Here is a 6,286-nt window from a genome sequence, read left to right as displayed (position 1 = left end):
TAGCCTGAGTTGACAGTAGAACATGTGATATGTATTTTTATTTCTCAAGAACTTGCCTTTAAAAGTTATGTGGCTGGTCGTGCTTATCCCTCCTGGGAAAATAGCTCATGACGACCGGGAGGGAGAAGCCCCGTGCATTACGACTTCCATTCTCTCTACGGTCATCAAAAATGAATTTCCCCTGGCAAACGGTTTATTTTGCAAATGAGTTTAAGTGACTCATAGGCTGCTGAAAAATAGCATCTTGAAATTTATTCTTAAACATGCTGCTTTATAAACTTAGTTCACACATATGGTGTTTCCCAGGCAAACATTCAGAGACACAGGGATCTAGAAGCCCGTGGTGAGGATGAAACGGAGAGGCCAGAACAGAGCAGCTCTCTGTAATCTACTGGGAAGTAAGACCACGCGTGGCCTCCCCAGGACAGGCAGGCTCAGGCAGGTTGTGCTGTTATGATATATATACATATGTTTTCATCTGCAGTTCCTGACTCATAACCGCCGTAGCCCCGTTACAGATTTGTGTTATAACGTTGGGTGTGTGGGACCTCAGGAAACAGAATCTCTCTGACCTCCTCCTACCTTCCTTTCAACTGCACCAAGGCAGGACTCTGATCTTCCCAGCCTTTCCGACTGTGGGTTAAAAGACCCTCCCCAGAGAGGATCCAGCCCTATACCTGCGGGGGAAGGAATGCTGGTGTCATGAAGCTTCCGTAAAAACCCAAGAGGACTGGGTTTGGAGCACTTCTGAACAGGGGAACATGTGGAGGTTCCTGGAGGGCGGCATCTGGGGAGGGCATGAAAGCTCTGTGCCCTTACCCCCATACCTCCCCCTACACATCTCTTCATCTGTATCCTTCGCAATATTCTTCATAATAAATAGCAAATGCAAGTATTTCCCAAATTGATCAAACCCAAAGAGGGGGTCCATGGGAACCCCAAGATTTGTGACTGGTGTCTGGCAGGGAGCAGTCTTGAGGACCGAGCCCTCGATCTGTGGGCTCTCATGCTTTCTCCGGGTAGAAAGTGTCAGAATAGAATAGAGGACACAGTGCTGGTGTCCGCTACTTGATGTGTGGGAAATCCCTCAGCGTTTGGTCACAGAAGTCTTCTGTATGGATGATTAGCGTTGCGGTGGTGTCGCAGCGGAGAAGAAACAAGTTTGAGAGTTTTTCCAAAACACAGGTGCATACAAGGTAACTGATCTAGAACTCAAAGGGGATGAATTCAGAGGGAAGGGAAGGGAAGGGACCACTCCTCCCCTGTCCCCTCCTCATCCTCTTTACTCTAAGTCTCAAAACAAAAAGGATCGTTTTCGTTGCTTTGTGTTTTGTATGAAACCCCTCAAATTATTTTGAAAGGTTCACAGAGCAAGAGTCACATGTCACCTGAAGCACACCCAGAATGCTAGTATCTTGAGGGTGTGCAGAGGGCAGGATTCGGAAACTGAAGGAAGCTCAGTAACTCCAGGCACAGGGTCAGGCACCTGGAGACAGGAATGCAGCCACTCAAAAGCTAGCCTGGGGCTGCACTGCCAAGTCTGGGCAGGAAAGTGTCTGGAGAGAACAGGGAGTGCCCTGATGGACAGAAATCCACCGTGAATCTGCCACGGTAGGAGCACAGCGTCTCTCAGCTAGCAGGCTTCCTTGGTCTTCTGAGAGTCAGTGGGGCCATGTGGAAAAACAATCTGTCTGTACCCAGAAGACCTGTGTTCCAGTCCTAAGTAAGTCACTTAACCTCGGTTTGGATCTCATTTTCTTCCCCTGTAAAATCTGCCTCACAGGGCTCTGGTAAGTCCTCTACAGATAAATCATCTTTACTACACCCAACTCAGGAATACAAGAAAGTGGAAGCAAGTTCAGAGAAATCCCCAAGTTTTAGAACTTAAAGAAACTGGGCGTTCCACTAAGTGATGAGAGAGAGAGGTGGGGCTAACCCGCACATCTCATCACAGAGCACCGCTCTTTCTATGGCGGCGATGAATGGGAGCACAGTGGCAGAGAAGGGGCGGTGCAACCCCACCTCTTTCCCAAGTCGATTTCCCTCTTCCTTGTCACCCTGCTGCTGAGGAGGCCTGAAGTGTGGGTGGTAGCAGTGAACGGTTCTCTCTCCACGGCTGTGAATGCTGGAAGGAACAGCGAATAGTGATGCATTATTTAGAGCAATAAAAACAAAACAACAATAGCCAACTTCTACTGGGCATTTGCTATATTCTGCGCACTAAGCTAAGTGTTCTATATGCATCGTTTACTTCAGATGCCTCCTAACAACCTTATGAGATGGATACTAACATTGTTTCAATTTGTACAGGTAAAAAGGCAGTGTTGGGGAGCTGCTTGCTCCAAATGACACCGTGCATCCCTAAGGAAGCCGTGATGCTGCCTCCAGAGCCTGAGCTTGTTCCTGGTGTCTCTTCAGTAGGAAAGTGCCTGTGCAGGAGAGGATGGGGCTGTACTCCCAACCCCAAACCTCCATGAAGAAGAGAGCATGATGGGCTGTCAGCCTGCAAGATGGATTTGGGGAACAGTGGGAACTGTTTTCACCATTTCTCTCCGTTCCTCAGCCACACACTGTTCCAGGCCCAAACCTACAGAAAAGTGAGAAGAAATGGGACATTCAACTAGAATAGGAAGGGACTGAGATCCGGAAGGGGACAGAAGGATGTCATTGTCATCTTTAGGTATGAGAAAAGACCTTACCCAGCTCCCTAGGAAGCCTCTCCTCTCTTCCCGTAAGGAGAGAACAGCAAGAAATGCCCTCAAGTTGCCGCCTTAGGAAACTGACGGGGAAGACAGCATTTTGTGATGCAGCTGTTGACCACTGGAAGCTGCTCGAAAGGGAGCTACACTTCCTCTGAGCTCCCTGGCAGGAGAGGACATTTTTGCATGCCAGTGTGTCTCTGTTCATTGCAACACTGAAAAATTTTAAATCAAAAATGAGATTTCCAGAAATGTGCTTTCCTAAATTCTTCACACGGGTGTCCTATTAATATGGAAATGAGGAAAGAATTTAATCATGTTTGACTGTTTGCTGGAAAGAAAGCAAACATGCTGATATGCTAAGTATCATCAGATTTGTTAAATAGGGTCAGGATTACAGGGCTGATAGAGGACTGATGGATTTCTTGCTGCTCATTATCCCTATTGAATGGTTGGAATGCATTCAACACTGTGCGAGGCAGGTCAGGGTGGGGCCCCCTGTGCTCCTGCATCTGGTGCAGAGCTCCTGGGAAGCGTGGGCTTGGCAGTGACCTGGAAGGTTGCCCTCTCACAGGGGGTCCCCACGTGCCCAACACCTGAGCCCGGCCCACTCGCTGCAGGGTGGGTGCATGGCTCCAAGCAGATCAAAGGCAGGATCAAATGAGGGTTCTTCTCTCTCTCATATATAGGATTGATTACTTTTTACAAAGCATTTCTGCACGCATTGTCTCAGTTAATCCTACTAAGACTCCAATGAGAAAGGAAAGATAGATATTTTTATCTGCCCAATTTATAGATCAATAAATAAGGCCTAGAGAGGTGAAGGAATTGGTCCAGTGTTGCTCAGCTCGTGGGAACAGATAGAACCCAGGACCCAGGCCACTGCCTGCCCCATGCCAGTGAGTCCACTACATGCCTGCTCCCATCTCCAGCCTCCAAGTCCCACGTCGGCTCCTGTCTCAATCAGACTCACTTGGAAACACATCTGGGGCTCATCTTGCTCCCAGCCACAGGGGAGGTAGCAACCTCAGTGTTGTCAGCTGAAGAATGATGAGGTTTGTAAATTTGGAAAGGAGAGCTTATTTTTCATAAAAGGTTGCAGCCTCCAGGGTTACACAGCCTCCTGTCAGAAGCCAGAAACACGCACTTTGACGGTGGGAAGAATAAGATGGGGATTTATGCTGAATGAGGTGGCCAAATATGCATATTCAATGAGCTATAGGAGGAGTCATGAATATTTATGAAAGGAGAAACATATGCATGCAAAATTGAGCTTCATGCCTCTCCATGGGATCCATGTTCTTGATCTCTTCAATAGGGAAAGACATACTGTGTGGCCCTCATCTAGCCAGCCCTGGGAAGACCACGGTGAACAAGAAAGAAAAGTTCCTATCTTCATAGAGTTTATGGTGAGGGCTGTGCTCCTCACACTTTAACGTGTGTGTGTGAATCACCCAGGGATTCTGTTAAAAGCCGATTCTGATTCAGTAGCTCTGGGCTGGAGCCTGAGACGCTGCGGTTCTAACAGGTGACGGCAGTGCTGCTGGTCTCTGGACCACACTTTGAGCGGCAAGGCCCTAAGACTGGATGGAAGAAATTGTTGACAGAGGATGACAATAGGATATGATAGTCCTAAGGCTGGGAATTTAGAGAATGATCTAAGGGCACAGAGCAGGAGTACCCACTGCAGAAAGGAGAAGTCAGATAAGGCTTCCTGGGGAGAAAGGAAGGCTATGTCCAAAGCTGGAGTAGAAACTAGGCATGCCAATGTCACGAGTGGAAAAGATGGTCCGTGCCAAGTCATGAGATCTGTGTGCAAAGTCCTATGAGCAAAAATGAAAGCACAGAGCTTGCTAGCTTGTGAGAATTTCTTCTGACTTGAGAAGATACCAAGGGAGAGCACAGAGGGGTTCCCAGGACCCAGAGGCATGGTCAAGGAGCTGCATTTGCATTTGTAGTTCAGGGCAATGGGGAGGTATTGAAGGGTCTGAAGCAGGACACTGACTGGTAAGGTTTGCTCTTTTCAAAGCTCACTCAGGCTGCCATGAGGAGAATGGATTGGAGGGGGGGCTCGAATTCGAGGGGGAATTGGGAGGCTGTGTTCTAGTAATACAGGTGAGGGGTGTGGGTGGCTTGAACCGGGGCTGTGGCCATAGGGTGGGTGAGAAATTGGCAGATTAAAGGTATGTGATGTGGGAGGTGCCCTCAGTTTGATCACTGATTGGACAAGAGTGTGTCTTCGGTGCTGGGTGCGATGGTGGAGAACGTGCTCCTCACTATGCTTCTTCCTCTGTAGTTCCTAAGACAAAGTGTTTATTTTTTTCCCCTTTTCTTTAATATATCTAAGCTTTTTTTTATCCAGCAATAGTATTCATCATATTTTCTGAAACATGTGGAGGTTTTTTCCTACCTGTCTTCTTACATGTTTTCTTAGGAACTGAAGCCCCAACCCCCTGCCACTGCCCATAACTTGCTTCTAGACTCTCTTCATGTTTTCCACGTATCCATCCCAACTTCTTTCCATCTTGAACTGCTAGGTCTCAGCCATTACAGGGAGAGTACATTCTAACATTGACCAGTTGGGCCAGGACGCTGGAATGTGTCCAATAAGAGCTCTGCTAGGATTCAATGCATTCGATTCCTAAGCAATGAGGTCTATTTTTTGAACTTTTATTTTACATATTTTGGAGAGATGGGGTCTTACAATGTGGCCCAGGCTGGTCTCAAACTCCTTCCCTCAAGTGATTCTCCTACTTCAGTGTCCCAAACTGCTGATTTCAGGCAGAAGCCACCAGGCCCAGCCTAGGAGGTATGTTTTAAGCTAAGTCAACCTCTTAACTAGATATTAGCTTTATTTACAGTCAGTTATGAAGAGCACACTTGTTGCACTGAGGGTAAACATCTCTCTGAACTATTATTTGAGGCCCACTTTTATCTGCTAATAAGTTTATTAAAAGGTAAGAAAATTGGATCTGCCTATGAGCATCACACTGTTAATCAGATTTTTTTTATATAAATGAATGTCCTGAGATCGTAACTGAAATTGAGAAGGACCAGCTGAGACCAAGAACAGCCATTCAGCTTTCCAAGGTATGGAATGTAGGTGCAGGGACTGAAGAATCACATAAAAACATGATCAGAAATCTCAAGAGCACAAAAAAAGCCGGTTGTAGGGACATTCACCATTACGAACCTGCATTTCCCGCATATGTGTTAGCATTTGGAAACGTGGACGATGACCCCAGAAATACAGACGTAAGATTTCAGAAACCTGTGGAAGACCTGCAGATTTGCATTCTACCTGGAGGCCTAAGGCAATGAGTTCAACCTTCAGTTCAAGACACACTTCTTGTCAAGAGCACATCCTTAGCAAAGAAGTCTGCTTATTACCTACTCAAAAATGGTCTCCAACTATTGGGTGCTGATGAAAGATCATCTGATTTTATATCTTACCCAAACTTGAGCCTTCTCCTTCTATTCCAGCATTGGAATAATAAGCCACTCGTGACATTAAAAAATAAGCTTTCCTCACATGCAAACCAAAAGATAAAAGGATTTGGATTTAAAAACACTCTCTCTGATTTTTT

The sequence above is a fragment of the Colobus angolensis genome, unplaced genomic scaffold, assembly GCF_000951035.1.
Source record: "Colobus angolensis palliatus isolate OR3802 unplaced genomic scaffold, Cang.pa_1.0 Scaffold45, whole genome shotgun sequence".
Classification (NCBI taxonomy): domain Eukaryota; kingdom Metazoa; phylum Chordata; class Mammalia; order Primates; family Cercopithecidae; genus Colobus; species Colobus angolensis.
Note: the sequence above shows the minus strand (reverse complement) of the source record.